This window comes from Arvicola amphibius, chromosome 3 (assembly GCF_903992535.2).
Source record: "Arvicola amphibius chromosome 3, mArvAmp1.2, whole genome shotgun sequence".
Classification (NCBI taxonomy): domain Eukaryota; kingdom Metazoa; phylum Chordata; class Mammalia; order Rodentia; family Cricetidae; genus Arvicola; species Arvicola amphibius.
The window spans coordinates 137,472,293-137,488,676 of record NC_052049.1 but is presented as its reverse complement, the minus strand read 5'-3'; the positions used below and the strand labels follow the sequence as shown (position 1 = coordinate 137,488,676).

Sequence of the window (16,384 nt, the reverse complement as noted above, 5' to 3'; positions counted from 1 at the left end):
TCTGTGTGAAAACCCCGTATTTGTATGAAGGTAATTTAAGAATTCCAAACATACAGAAAAGTTTGATGCAGAGTATAAATATGTTTTAAAATCCCTGAACTATTTGGGAGTGGCTTACTGACATGATCTCCCTCCACTCCTGCCTGTCACAGAAAACCTCATAATCACAATACAACCCTGAGGACCAGGGATCACCAGGAACATTACATTGTATTACAGGAACCCAGGGTCTTAATAACAAGAAATCCTGCTACAGTTACAACTAGCCTTTTATTTAACTTAATCTAACTTACTCCTCTGATTTTATTTAATATGGAGTATTTTGTAGCCTAGGCTTCCCTTGAACCTGCTATTTAGCTGAAAATGTCCTTGACTGTCTGATCCTCCTGCCTCTCCCTCCAAGCGTTGGGATTGTAGGCAGGCACCACCATATGCAGATTTTATCTGGTGCTCCGGATCCAACCCAGGGCCTCATGTGTGTGAAGCCATCACCCTGCCAACACTGAGCCATATCCCCACAAGCAGCCTTTAGTGGCTGTGTCTCCAAGTGTTCTCAAGTAGAAACAGCCACTCAGACCTCTCTCAACTCTCAGAAAGTTGTCAATTTGAAAATTACAGCACTGGTCTTTAAGACATGCCCTCAATCTGGGTTCATTTGTTACTTTCTCTTGACCTGATTTCAGTTAGTACCTATGACAGGGCTATGGCAATAGTGACACAGAGTCACCATCAGTGTGTGTGTGTGTGTGTGTGTTGTACACATGAGTGCACACTCATGACTGTGTGCAGGTCAGAGGTTGACATCATGTGCTTCCCTCAGTCACCCTCCACCTTCTTGAGACGAGACGGGGTCTCTCGCCGAACCTGGAGCTCACTGATTCATCAAGAATGCTATCCAATAAGCCCAAGCGTCTCTCTGCCTCCACACTACTAGGATTAAAGCATGTGCCACCACATATGGGTTTTTTGTAGGTTCTGAGGTACCTGAGCAAACTCAGGCTCTCATGCTTATGTGGCAACGTACTTTTTCAGCTGAGCCATCCCCCAGCCCATAACATCTTCTTACTTCATCCCAGGAAGCAGCCTTGTGGTTTCTGTCCCTCCCATTACTGCTGATGTTTACTTTGTTACTTATGATAGCGACTGCCAGACTCCCCCACTGAGAATTTAGTGGGGAACCCTGATGGAATGGCTCAGTGGACAAAGGCACTTGCCGTCATGTCTGGCCACCTGAGCTCAATCCCTAGGACCCACATGGTGGAAGGAGGGGACTGACTCTCACAAGTTGTCCCCTGGCCTCCATATGGGTCTCCTCCCATGGAAAATAAATACATGCTTTTAAATATTATTTTCTTTTTGTTATTAGTAAGTCAATTGTATGAGTATGATGGAGTGCTTTAAAATTTCGTAGTATACATAATTTGTTGGTCCTCAGATTTCCAGTTCTCTTGTTAGGTAGCTTATTTCAGATAAACTCACTGTTTTGGATTTTGTCCAGATGATAGTAATATATTACAATCATGATTTATTGGGGGTCAGTGGAACCTGAAGCTTCCTTTTGACTCTAACATTCTAATGTGTAATCAAGGTTGAGAAGTGGTCTTCCAAGTCGAGGACGACACCATTCTCAAAGGACTAGGGCACTAGCAGAAGCCTCAGGGAACTGCAGGACCTGCAGAGTCGTTGGTGGATGGAATGGTGTGGAGATACTGGACACTGTCCTCAGGGCTCATTAGAACCCATGCCACCTCATCACTCTTGACTCACCATGGCTCCTACCCTCCACTGAGAAATAACTGGATACATCTTGATGGCACTGCAAGCATGCACTCTGTGTGTGTGTGTGTGTGTGTGTGTGTGTGTGTGTGTGTGTGTGTGTACATGTCTGTGTAAGCACATGTCTGTGTCTATGGGTACGTGTATTATGTATATGTGTGCATGTGTGTATATGCATGTGTATATGTGTGTGCATCTGTGTGTATGCATAAATGTATATGTGCATGTGTCTGTGTATGGAGTAGGGAGGGAGCTTTGAGGAAAGGGAGCTGACCTATCCTGACTCTGAAAACATATGCTATTTTCCTGTTGTGAGCTGAATATTTTTGCCCACTGCCTCCATTAATTCATCCACAGCAATCTTCACTCATTTCTTGGCTCTCCTTGGTCCCAGGGCCTCTAAGGAAGTATTTAGGGTGGGGCCCTACCTAAGCTGATAGGATTAGAGTCCTTCTTGGGAACACCAGAGCTCACTCACACTTACTCTCTACCAGGGTGCAGAGGCCACATAAGCATTTAGTCCAACGGCAGTTGCCAACAGAGCTGCAGAAGTTCAGAATGATGCCCACCTTGTTGGAGCCTTGAACTTGGACTTCCAAATTGAGGAATGATGCCTGGATCTTAGTCAATGCTTCCTCAGTACCAGCTGTTTCTATTACTTTACCTTTCTCTCAGACATGCACTACGCATCCCGATCCTCTACCTTTCTTCCTAACTTTAGTTCCACGAGCATTTGAGTAAGTCTCTATAACATGGCAGCCAATGACTAACCCCAGAGACATAGGCCACAGTGCACGGCCAAGAGTGGAGACTCTGCTCGCTGCTGGCCTTGGGAAGCTGCTCCTGGTTGTATCTATAATGAAGGGACTGGTTCACAAGAGCAAATGGAGACTTGGTTTGGAGTCTGTCATTCAGCGTTACCTGCTGAGAAAATCACTAACTCATGGCATTAGATCCAATAATCTTCCATGCTCCCTCAGGTTTTATTGAATTCCATGGTAATATAGTCAACTCCCTGGCTTCTTAATAATTAGCTAAGGCCCTCCAAATATAGATCTCCTTTTAATCTCTGGAGTGTCAGAGACATTTTCTCCCCTCTGTGCTGGATGAAAGTACTAGAAAAGGATGCTCAGGAGTTAAAGGAGGCTGGAGAAAAGGCTCAGGGGTTAAACATGCATGCTGTTCTTCTGGAGACCAGAGTTTGATTCTCAACACCCATATAGGGTAACTCATAACTGTCTGTAACTCTGCAGTCTGAGGACCTGTTGCCCTCTCCTAGTCTCCAAGGGCACGTGAACTCATGTACACAGCTCACACATGCACATAACTGTAGTGATATTTTGTTTGTAATCTAACAAAATAAAGCTTGCCTGAAGATCAGAAAAGCAGAGTGGACAGCCACTGGAGAGTTCTTACCTCTACCAATGCTCAGATCGAAGTTGTCTCTATGACTTCTCAGACTGCATCTGAACTCTTGTCTCTTCCCACCTTATATTCCTCTCTCTGCCCAGCCATATTACTTCCCTTCTCCACCTCCATGGTGCTGGGATTAAAGGTGTGAGCCACGACCACCTGACTTTGCTTCTCTTTGAGACTGGATCAATCTAGTGTAGCCCATGGCGGCCTTGAGCTCACAGAGATCCATCTGACTCTATCTCCCAAGTGCTGGGATTAAAGGTGTGTGCCACCATTGTCTGACTGCTAAGGCTAAAACTAGTGCCTTAGCTCTGCACATTGATCTTCAGGCAAGCTTTATTTGTTAGATTACAAAGAAATTATCACTACACATAACTCATGTACATATGCTCACACATGCACATAAAGAAGTTAAAGACCGGTATAGAACTCAGTTGGTAGAGCATTTATTCAGCATTTGTGAGGCCTGGGGTTTGATCACCAGCATTGTACAAACTGGGCCTGGAGGTTCACACTTGTAATCCCAGCACTAAGGAGGTGGAGGCCTGCTGCCTCTGTAATATATATAATATTATATAATACCACATAGGTAAAGCAGAGAAAGTTAACTGGTAGGCGGGTGAAACTATATACTCTCAAAGCCCAGGCAACACCAGTGACATAAGGTCAAACCTTCTTTATTTCCCCAACCAAGCAGCACCACCAACTGGGGCCAAGTGTCCAAATACCCGAGCCTATGGAGGCATTTCTCATTCAAACCACCAACCACTCTTTCACATGGTGGAGCTTTATTCCTACTGAGGCTGCATTTGGTCACAGGGCCTCTGAGGCAGTGGTCAAAAGTAAAGAAGGGTAGGCTGTAACCTGATAGGATGGGCATCCTTATAAGAGAGTCCAGAGTCTGTTCCCTCAGAAGTGCAAGGTCATTCCTGCCTATGACGGGAGTTCAAGGCCAGCTTGGTCTACATAAAATTTTGTGTCCAAAAAAAAGTGGGTGGGTGGGTGAAGGAATTTTAAAACAAGAAAAAAACTGGAAGTACCTTGGTGTGTTCCTTTGAAGTTCAGATGCAAAGGGACTGGGAAACCCCAGTAGACTGTAGTCAGGACTTGAAGCAAGGGCTCTGGTGAGGCTAGTTAAAGAAACTGAACTTTGCCTCTCTTTGGAGTTATAGACAGAGAAGGAATTTCTTCCTCTTTGAGAAGAATTTGGAGGAGGGAGCAAAGGGAGCCTCAAATCTCACCTATGTCTACATCTAAGTACTGATAGGAAACCCCTGTCACATGTTAGGAAAACACAATTAGTTTGGGGAAGGAGAAACCCTCCTTGATTTCTCAAAATGTACCACATATCTCTCTGCTCCAGCCTGCCTGAGTTCCTCTTCCATTTAGATTTTTGAGAATGTCACTCAGAGACTGTGATTTCTTTGGGAGTAGGATTCTTGCCTCACAGCTTCTTGTCTCGCTTGCCTGGTTGTAGCACAAATTGCTTGCACAAGCAGCTCTCTGAACCTGTGGGTCTCAAACTGCAGGGGAAGGCTAGGCACACCCAGGCCTGTAGACAACAGGTGCTCAGCTTGCCGTAGACACACAAGTGCTGTCTCCTGTCCTTCATGATTTCCTTTATACCTCTGGGATTACTTCCCTCATTCGAATTTAGCTCTCCCACGTTTCCTCTTCTCTGTCATGATTCCTCCCCCCCTCCCCCCGCCGTGTGTGTGTGTGTGTGTGTGTGTGTGTGTGTGTGTTTGAGGTTTGAGACAGGTTCTCCCTGCATAGCCTTGGCTTTCCTGGGAATCACTATGTGGACTAGACTGGCCTTGAACTCACAGAGATCCACTTGCCTCTCCTCCCGAACACTGGGATTAAAGGTGTGTGCCACCACAGACAGGCCACCCTTCATCACTCTTGACCTCAGGAGTAGCTTTTCTATTCTAACCACTAAGTGCTCTCCCTCCTCTTCCTTCAAAGCATCCTTGCAAAGTTCTTAAAGTCCTATAGGCAGAGTGTCTAATCAAGGAATCCAAGAAGAGAAGTCACTCACCAAAAGTTCCTACTCTCCTTCCTGTGGCCAGCAGGGCCCTTGAGGGGAAAAAGCTCTACAGTTTGCCACAGAACTTGCTCCCACTGGGCTGAAGAGCAGCCACGTGCCTCCTGGCACCAGCCCTCCTAGCCTTGTCCCCTGGAACCTGCAACTTCCATGGTCTTTGAGTCCTCTAGGCCACAGAGGAACAGGAAGGGCAGAAGAGGAGAGCGGGCAGGGGTGAGGCCCTTCACTCCTGCATCAAAGGCAGAGTCTCCGCTTTCATCTGCCTTCCAACCCAGGCTTCTGCAAAAGATTCCAGTAGGAATCAAAATGCTTTTGTTGCTAAAATATTTTGCAAACCAATGGAATAGTAGGAGGGAAGTCAAAGTTAGTCAAACCGGTTGAATGATGGTAAACTTTGCTTTTAATATATTGCACAAAATTGACTCTAAAAGTTGTCCTCTGATTTCCATGGGTGTATACACACACACACACACACACACACACACACACACACACACACACACACAAACACATACACACCATTCCAAATTAACATGGACAGTGTTTTATATTGGTTTAAATTCTTTTCCAATACTACTGACCGTGGAGCCCTGGGAAAATTATTTGACCTCTCTCAAGTCCATTTTCTCATCTGTAAAATGGGAACAGCAATATTCTGACTTGCTTCCTAGAGTTTTTTAGGGGTGGTGGTGGTGTGGTGTTTGAAGCGTGTATAAATGTGCAAACATCTAGTAACATGTCAGCTTAGGACTGGGCACAGAGCACATCCTCACAAGATCTGCCGTTCTTACTGTTATAAAGCTGGGACCGTGGACCTCCTCCCACGGAGCTACTCCAACTCACTGGTGAGCACTCGGTAGACTCTTTCTTCAGTGATTAGAGAAGGAGCTCCTGTTTTGTCTGATGGCGAGAGCTTTGCCCAGTCACCCAGAGACTCCCTGGGAACTGGGTAGGAAGATGGTCTGGGCCTCTGCTCGGAACACAGATGAAAGCCGTGTGTGTGTTGGTGGATCAGTAAGCTGAAGGAAGCAGGTACTAGAAAGTTCCAGAAAGGAACTGATGCTGAACAAGGAAGAAGCCTAGAGTCAGGGATTCATCTAATGCGAGAAGTTTCCAACCAGTGGCGATGTGTGGCAAGAGGCACCAGAGACGTGGACTTTGTCATCGAAGGTGGGAAAGCTCCTGGGTAGAGGAGCAGGCTCCTGGATGAATAAGTGGTGTTGGCGGGAGTGGGGTGTGTGTGTATACATGTGTATTTGCTTGTAGATGGCCAGGATCAACCTCAGGCACATTCATTCCTCGGACACTATCTACCTTGGTTTTCCAGACAGGCTCTCTTACTAGCCTGAGGCTTACCAATTAGGTTAGTCTCTCTGGCCAACAAACCCCAAGAACTCACCTGTTTCTACCTGCTTAGTTCTCGGGTTACAAATGCTCATCACCAAGACCAGCATTTTAATGTGGGTTCTAGAGACTGTACTGGGTCAGGTCCTCACGCTTGCTAGTCCAGCACTCTGCTGATGCAGCCATCATCCTGCACTGGTCCAAGCTCCTGCCTCCTGATTTGGGGACTGCTGACCTTCCTTTACCACCGTCTCAAATGCACTGCCACCCAGTAGGCTTCATACAACTTGAAAAGGTTTGTGAGGGTTGCACAGGGTAGCTGGGCAGCCTTGGCCCACTGCTGGGAAAACGCTCTGATTTCCAAGCCTGCAGCCTCAAAGCGTAGCCTGCAGTAGTCCCGTCTCACCTCCTACTAAAAATGTGCTCTCTGAAACATGTAACAGCACTGACCTCTGCCAGACAGCACATCCCAGCTGTTAGCATTATTCAACTTACAACAGAAGTTGCCCTTCAGACCCTTGCAGCCAGGCCCAGGGAGGAGGTGACATTGTCAGGGCTAGGCCTTTGGAAGAACAAAGCGAAGAGTCACCTTGGCACTGACAATCTGGAAGCTGCTGTGGCTCAACCAGGCCTTGTGCAATCACCCCCTTCTGGACCACGGCTGCTGATGCAGAGGCTGGCTGCCTCTGGATCAGCCAATTAGGCCCTGAGTGGGGCTGCAGTGTCTCCTACATGGAACTCCTATTAGCAATTAGCCCACAGAGGATAACTTTATGTGGGATTTATTTTTAGTACAGTGTCAACCTTTTCATTCTGGATGAACCTTTTGTACCTATTGCACACCCAAGTTGTAGGACATTGCATTTCCAGCCCCTTAATTGACTTCATTAGTTAGGGAGCAGCACTCTGAGTCCTGGGGGTGAGTCAGCAGATGAAGGCTAACTTGGAGAAAGTCGGCTGTCCACTTAAGAGGAAGGATGCACATCCCCATGCCCCCTCTTTAGCCATAGAGAGCCTGTGTCGAGGAACACTGAGGTCTCCTTGGCAGTCACCCCATCATTTATTCCTGAATCTGTTAATGATCTTGGAGTATTTCCTGTCTTCCCAGCCTTTTATTAAGGAAGGTGTGGCAGGAAGTAGGGAGACAATGTTTTGATATAAAACCCAACCACTATTCCCTCTACCACTCCTTAATTCTCAAGCTTCTTGCATATATGACTAACACACACATGCACATGTGCACACACACATGTACACACATATGCACATATGTGCGCACACGCATGCGCGCGCGCACACACACACACACACACACACACACACGAAAGCCATGCCTAACTCTCCAATCTGTAGTCAGCAGTGTCTCTTGTGAAGAGCAGGAAGCAGGCTAAGGAAAAAGCCACTGACCTGAGACTAGAAGCCATTCCTTGAGACAGGGCCTCAGGTAGCCCATCCTGGCAGGGAACTCTGTGCGGCTAATGATGAACTTTACTTCTGCTCAACCTGCCTCCACCGCCTAGCAGGCCATCAAGCCCAGTTTATGTGGTGTTGGGGCTTGAACCCAGGGCTCTGTGAATGTGAGGCAAGTACTCTATCAACTGAACCTCAGTCTCCATAACGAATGTCATTCATTCTGCAATTTACCTTGGTGGCTTCCAAGGAGCAAAATCACAGCAAATCTATGTCCTGTTTGGGGACGTCATCCCTCTGAAGGCCTCCTTGGGCCATGTGTGTGGAAGCTCCCTTGTGTGCCAGACCCCATGGAAGGAGAAGGTGTGAAGAAATCCTTGATAAGGTTTCAAGAACAGATAAGTGGCAGCACCTCATGGTTTAAATGTCAGGCCTCACAGCAGAACAGCTCTGCCCTAGTCGAGGGCACTGAAGGGCGTGCCACTGCTGGTTTAAAGTTGGTCAGCATCCAGCCAGTAGAAAGGGAAGTTGGCAATCGATATGAGAGAAAGAAAGGGAAAGCCTGGGGCATCCTGAGACAGGGAGGCAGTATTTGTATGTATAGACCTGGAGAAGTATTAACCTAGAGAGGTGCAGTCCGGGAAAAGAAGGCAAGGATCTGACTATAGAGTCTTGTGTCTGTAGAGGGGAGTGGCCAACTGTTCTAGTGGTTGAGCAGAGGTGGGAAGCCTGGGGCTTCTGTGAAGAAAGAGGTCGTGTGAGGCGCACAGCAAAAACCTTCCGCTGTGACAGTGGAGGTAGGAAGGGGAAGCGGGGTGCACACAGAGGTCCTGCAGGCTTGTTGGAAGCTGCTGCATGGAGAGGACCTCAGGGAGTCGATAACCTGTGCAGAGAACTCTGCAAGTATAAATAACTGTCATCTATCAAAGAAGACCACGTGGAGAAATGAGAGGCCTTTTACAGTGGCATTTGAACAAAGAGAGTCGGTACACAATGACTTAGGTTTCTTGGAAGGGGGTGCAAGCCAGTCTCCTTTCCTTCTAGGCTGAGCTGGCTTTGGGATCTGCTGCCTTCAAGTGCATGGAGTGCGGACAGAGAGTGGATGGAAAATGGTTGGCTGTGTCCCTAGCTGGGCACAGAAACCATGGCAGCCTCAATAAATGCCCTTATTCCTTCCTTCCTTCCTTCCTTCCTTCCTTCCTTCCTTCCTTCCTTCCTTCCTTCCTTCCTTCCTTCCTTATCTCCTTCCCTCCTTCCTGTCTTCCTTCCTCTCTCCCTCCCTTCCTTCCTTTCCTTGAGACAGGGTCTCACTAAGTGAGTCTAACATTAAAGTTGCTATGTAGTGAGGGTGACTTTGAACTGCGTTCTCTCCTATGCTGGGATCACAGTTTTGCTCTATGTCTCCTGGTTTATTCCATGATGGAGATTGAGCCATGGGCTTCCTCTGTGTTAGGCAAGCAATCTACCAGAAGGGCTACATGTATAACCCCAGGCATCTTGAGTCTTACATGTTTATGTCTATATTCTTATGTTCTGACTTTCTTTTTGACCACTACCGTGGAACACATGTACGCATACATATACCAGCTTTAGTTTAGTTATACCTCAGGTAAGAGGTAAGACCTGCCATAGGTAAGGTCTTAGGGAAGCTTTTTTGAGAGTTTTGGATCCCATAATACCCCTCTCTTCTCCTAATTCATCAACTTGGGGTAGCCTGGGTGGAGAGCTCACATGGAAGGACACAGGTTATTAAACTACTTTCTGACAGTTGGACGGTGGAAAACAAACTCTCTCTCTCTCTCTCTCTCTCTCCTCCTCTCTCTCTCTCTCTCTCTCTCTCTCTGCCCTTCACTCCTCTTCCTTCTCTTTTGTACATAGCATTTTATTCTATCCAAATCTCCAGCACATTAAAGCATTAAACAGGAGTGGTACGAGGAGACATATATTACTGGCTCCTGATGATATGGGGGAAGTTTCCAGTCTTTCACAACTGAGTACAACATGGCTGCATGTTTTCACGGATTACTGTTGTCAGGTTGAAAAAAATGCCCCTTTGTATTGCTTGTTGAATTCTTTTTTTAACCATGAACAGATGTTGGATTGGTGAAATGCTTTTTCTGCATCTAAGGTCACACCTTGTTCTATTGGTATGGGGTGCTGCAATGGATGGCTCTCCTCAGATACTGAGCTGGCCTTGCGTTCTACTTAGCTATCATCGGACCCATCTATACAATACTGCTGGATTCTATTTGCTAGTATTGTGCTGACCGTTTTTGCTCATTTTGGCACTGGAGATTGTTTTTTTTTTTCTATCCTTACCCCAATTTTATTGCATTTTCATTAGCAGTAAAAGAAACATGACACTGTTGATCTTAGGGCTCTATACAACTTAAATAGTATCTTGGAAAACAATCACTAGCCTAGTCTATTAGGGGGGAAGGGTTCAACAATGGATTTCTCTTTGTCCCCTTGGCTATATTAGAACTCATTTTGTAGACCAGGCTGCCCCAAACTCAGAAATCCATCTGCAAATATGGTGATATATTATTTATGTTTTATTTTTTTTCTCATGGTTTATTTTTTTTTATATTTAAAAATTATCTCTCCAGCCCTGGCACTGGAGATTGAACCCAGAACTTCGTACTTGTTAGCAAAGTGCTCTACTGCTAGCCCTTACTTCAGAAAACAAACAAACAAAACAGCACTCACCCTTCTTAAGGTAAGATCAAGCGAGGTTGTGCTGCGTGTCCTGCACTGTCAGTGGCTGCGTGTCCTGCACTGTCCGTGGCGCACTCAGGCCTTGAACCTGTGATCTTCCTGCCTCGTGAATAGTGACATTCTGTGCTTGCAGACCTGGCTCATTTCCTGCTTTATTATCGTTGTTGTTGTTGTTATTTTAAAGACTAGAGATAAAGCCTTTCAAAATACTTGATAGAATTAATTGGCAGACTAATTGTGGCCTTTGTTTGAAGTTTTTCTATTGTTAAAGCATTTCCTTTTCATCGCTGTAAAATTAGTATCCAAGCCCGGCTTTCATCCCTAACAGTAACTTAGTACTGTGCTGATTTGGTTTCGATCACTATAGCTATAGGCTTGCTAATTATGTTACTCTCTTCAAAGAAACAACTGTTGGTTTTGTTTATTTAAGAAAGAAACTGTTCTCTGTTCTTCATGCTATTGATCCCTACTCTTTATTATTCCTTCTTTATGTGCACATGGGTGAATTTGTTCGTCCTTCTCTAGGGACTTAAGAAGAAAACGGGTAGGTTATTGATTTAAGTTTGTTTTTGTTTAATGTGGGTCAGGTTTCCTAGTGACAAACTGTCATTTTGATTTATCTGGGAATTTCCTAATCTCATCTTCATTTTTGATGGATAGTTTGCCAGATCCAAAAGTCTTGATAGACCTTTTGTTTGCTGTGCACCCGGACTACCACACAGCTCTCTTGGGGCTTCCGTTCAGTGTACATAGTGAGCTGTTGATCTTAACTGACTCATGTTGAGTCCCCTCTACTGCTTTCCTGCGTCTCTGTTTGTCTTTGGTTCTTAACATTTTGATTATGGTGCATCTCACTGTAGACACTTTTGGGTTTACCTTACTTATAAATTGATGTTTTTTATTCATCGTGAGACACACCATTTAGAAATAATAGTTTCCCCTCCCTCTCCTCATCTCCTCCTAGGGTTCTGTGTTGGGGCTGCAGTGGTCTTTGACTTTTTGTCAATCCCCGATTCTTTCTTCCCACTCTACCAGTTGGATAGCCTCTTATTTTTTTTCCGGGCACTTCATGTTTGCTAATTCTTTCTTTGGTCTGTTCACATCTGTTGTGGAGTGTCCCCTTTGGTGAATTTTTCTTTCAGTTACTTTGTTTCTCAAGCACATACCTTGTATTTAGTTACTTCTCCTAACATTTAGTTACTAATATCTATCTATCTCTCTACATCTATCTATCTATCTATCTATCTATCTATCTATCTATCTATCTATCTATCTATCTATCGATCTATCTTCTATCTATACATCATCTATCTATAAATAGATATAAATATAAAATATAAATATACTTTTACATTTATATAATATATAATTTATAAATGTATAAGTAGATATCTATCAATAGATTTCTATTCTAAATAGATATAAGTACAAAATATATAGATATGTTTTATATCTATATAGAGAGGTATTCAAATAATATATCTATAATTTAATATTTATATCTATATATTTGTATAAAATATAATATAAAATAAATAGATATCTATCTATAGACATATCCACAGCCATATCTATAGCTATAGACATTTTAAATTTTTTGGCTTACTTTAATGCATTTTAGGATAGCTGAATTAAAGTCTCCATGCAGTAAAGCAAAATATTTTAATTATATTGAGAAAGCTGCTTGGTGTTTTTCCTGGCGGGTCACAGGTGTCTCGTGTGTGCTTCCTGTCAGTGCATAGATGCCATGGATCCTAACATGGCTATGCTGAAAATTAGGTCCTCCTTTCTGCTGGTTGTGTGCAGCCTGACGTCCATTGGGAAGCGAGAGCCTGGGGCCTCTCTGGGTCTCCCTTCCCGGGTTTGCTGGGTGGTTTTGTTTGTGTTGTTTTCCTAGTTGCAGTTTGCGCTTGACTCGTTTGAATGATGAGCATGAATCAGGTTTCCATTCTTTACTATTGGAACCATTGAAACCCATGCTTTCTTAGCTGAAAAGCCAGCTGAGATCTGGAGAGAGAGAGCTCCTTAAGCCATTTGCCGTCATTGTCATCCAGCTGGTGCTCATCCTTGACAAGTGGCCCCGTGTACATGGAGGTGCATACCTCTAACCATCAGCTAGGCAGCCGCTGTGCCTTTATCTCCGCTGCCTGGTTGTGCATGGCCTGAAGTTCAGTCAAATGGCAGAGTGTAGGGGTCTTGTTTGGTCTTCAGCACAGGACAAGCCCTGCCCTGAGAATGACCTTCCACACTATCAAGAACACTCAGGCGCTTCCCAAAGCACTGCTCCTCCAGCATCTGTCCCCAGTCATTATCCACTGACTGAGGTAGAAGGGATGAACATATCTGCCTGTGTATGTTTTAGCTCATGCTCTCCAGAAAGCAGCTAAATACTATGCAACTTCCTAGTCAGGGGATACTTCTGAGTGCAGGGAGGGTGCGGGGGTCACATGAGAATGACTCATTTCGCTCTCACAGACACCGATACTAGGGTCTTGCCACTGCTATTTTCAAGGGTGATGCTAAGCGGGAGAGAAGAGGTGAGATTAGGTAGGTGAGCACACCTCAAGGCTTGTGGTTATGAGGCACCGACTGGTTTTCCTCTTTGCTTTTCACACATTCTTGCCGCTCAAGCCTTTGGCAAGATTCAAAGGTTTTCAAGAAGATAATTCTGGTAATTACTATTGATATTTTCCTCTTGTTTTTGTGAACAGTTAAGTTGTTGTTTTAATTTGTATTTTTCTCCCATAAAGAGATCCCACCTACCTTCCCTGGGTCTAATGAAGGTCTATCTACCTTCACACTCCTTGAAGAAGTCCATTCATATATTAAATAGCAAAATTAAAATTCTGAAGCAGAGTTTTTAAAATTCCTGAAGCACACAAGGGATAACACTAAAATCTACCCCTGGGGCTATTTAGCAAAATGGAACAAGAAGCTCAGGCATGAGTTTCTCAGGTGTGATTCTGTCCGATTCAGTCTGTCAGTCCATAGAACACTCTGACTTGGCAATCATGAACAAGATGTTTACAGCTCCTTAGCTTAGGAAACTACAGTGTTCAAAAAGACGGGGATTGAAAGTATCAAGCATAATATGATTAAAGAAAGGCTGGAGAACGTTGAGTATGAGATGGATGTTGATGTCATTAAAAATAACATTAAAAACAGCAATTCATTGCTATTACCAATAATGGTACTAATTATTTTAATTTCTAAAAATTAGCATCATCATCATCATCATCATTACTGACAGTTACCTACTTTGAAGATTCAACTGTAGGAAGTGGGGAATATGGACACAGAAATATGTACTGTAGTTAATCCACAGCAACCTACACAGGAATGTATCGTGGATAATGAGGTGCTGTGCAGCAACAGTGATTCGAAAAGTTCAACCCAGGAACAAAAGCTGCCGCCTTGAAAGACCGAAGCTGGGGAATAGGATGACTATCTAGAAAGCTCTGGCACTATGATGGTGGGAACCACACCCTTCAAAAGGGAAGAGCTGTGCCTGCTCGGTAAGAAGTCTAGGCTGGCATTTTCATTTTCACTTTATTTATCTGGCACTTAATTCTGTTTTGATTTTTTTAATAAAATAATTTTTTTAAAAAAAATGCAGTGAATTTTGGGATTCTGTTGGAAAGGAGTCAACTAATTCAACAGAAATAGTTTGAGAAGTGTAGGTTTGGATAATCAACATTGCTTGGTTGCAGGGGTCAGGGGAGCTTTAGGCTGAATGTCCTGTTTGCAATTGGCTGGGCAGAGAGATCAAAGAAGACTGGAGGGGTCAGAGTGAGATTTACTGAAGGAGTATGAGTTCGCATTGCTAAGAATCAAGTAGAAGAAAATTCTAGGACCGAGTTTCCAATGTAATTGGAGATGAAAAGAATGAAATTTTCTTCAGTCTTGTGTCGCTGTCCTCGGAAGGCAGAAGTGCTTTTCCATGGGGCTGGAGGGAAGGCTTACAAGTGAAGCCCTTGCTGCTTTTGGGAAGCACCGGGTTCAGTGCTAATGCCCACTTCAGGAAGTTCACTGCCTCCAGTTCCAGATGTCGGGGATCTGACGCCCTCTTCTGGCCTCTCCCAGCATCAGCACGCACAAGGTGCAAGGGAACTTACACAGCCCCTTGCACAAACACAACTATTTTTTTTTTAAGTAACGAGTTAATCTTTTTTTGAAGAACAAATCCCTTCCCATTATAAGTGAGATTGGGAAGTGGATTTAAAAAAAAAAAAAACCCAAAACTTTTAATTTCCCTCTTGGCTTTGACAGTTCTTAGGGAAGAGATTTAGATTTTAAACAGTGTGATCAGTAGTGATTTTAAGTGAAGGAGAAAATATCCTTTGTTTTCTCATTTTTCCAAAGCGAGGTAGAGAAGCTTGCTCCTGCTTAAGCGCAGGAATTAAATTAAAATGGTTAGCACTGAGAATCATCGGCAATATCTGATCCAAAATGAGAAAAATGAATCCTCTTAAAGATTTAGTGACTGTTCTCAAAATCGGGAACTCTTGCTTGGAAATGGGTGACAGCATCTAAGAACCGAATCTCACATTAAGGTGTGGCAGAGGCCTCTCTCGACACATTTTATTTGAACCAAAGGGCTCCCTTCAGCCACGTGTCATAGATGACGCTTTGACCAAATCGCTCTAGCCTTCAAAATGTTGGAGGCAGAAAACACCATGATTAATAGATCATTTGAGGTGCAGAGATCCAGACCCTAAGAAGCTAAGATATCCAGGTGACCCATGAAATGCATAAATACATGGGATTTATCACATAGGCCCCTGGATTGGGAGCAAAGGCATTGTGTTCCCTGATCCCTAATCCAATGCATGGCTTTTTTAAAAAAAAGTTATTAATCAATACTATTGGACTAAGGTACAGTCTAATTTGGGGCACTTGCCTTCCAAGATAGGGAACAAAGAGAGGCCATGCCCTCATCACTGGCCAAAGTTGCTGGTGACCACAGCAAGGCAGAATAGAGAAGGAAAAGGCTAGCTAAGAAGCTGGGGGCTGTCTTTATTCACAGAAGCTTCAGACATGGGCTCACCTGGTGACCGAAGCTGTGAGGCAAGATGAAGGTTGTCATTCAAGCGCAACTTTGCCCAGACAAACAAACCCTGAGCCTTTGAAAGGCTCTCAAAGAGCTTAGATCTCAGAGCGCATCACAGGCTGTTATTGTTGTTATTGACCTGCGTCTGCCTCTCACTGTGGGAAATGCTCTCAAAGCTGGTGGTGGAGAGGTCTGGTTGAGCCAGCCATGTTGCATAAGCAGGGAATGATTCCCAGGTTTTTCCTGAAATATCTGCTCTATCTTAGCTTAGGGGGATGCAGCACAGCCTGAAATCACAAGAGACTGATTTAGTACAATCCTCAGAGTGTGGGATTCAGCGACTGTGACACTTAGAAGCTCCAAATGTTCCTTCAGCGAAGGCTAACCCACCATCTCCCCTGACTATAATCGCATGGAAATTGAGAAGATTGGGCCGGTGAGGGGGGGTGGTTCAGGGGATGGCGCCTGCCAGGCAAGCCTGAGAACTCGAGTTACATCTCTAATGCCCCCTATTAAAAGGCAGAGTGTGTTGGTGCATATGGAATCCCAGTACTGGAAAAATGGACACAAGAAGATTCTGGGGACCTGGGAGAAGCCAGGATAGCTGAAACTAAAAGCTCTGG

At 44.5% G+C, this 16,384-nt stretch overlaps 1 protein-coding gene across 2 annotated transcripts in view; it reads right to left on the bottom strand.

The window, feature by feature from the left end:
* Rora (RAR related orphan receptor A) overlaps window positions 1-16,384 on the bottom strand; it is a 728,880-nt gene that overhangs the window by 472,237 nt on the left and 240,259 nt on the right. The window lies entirely within an intron of this gene.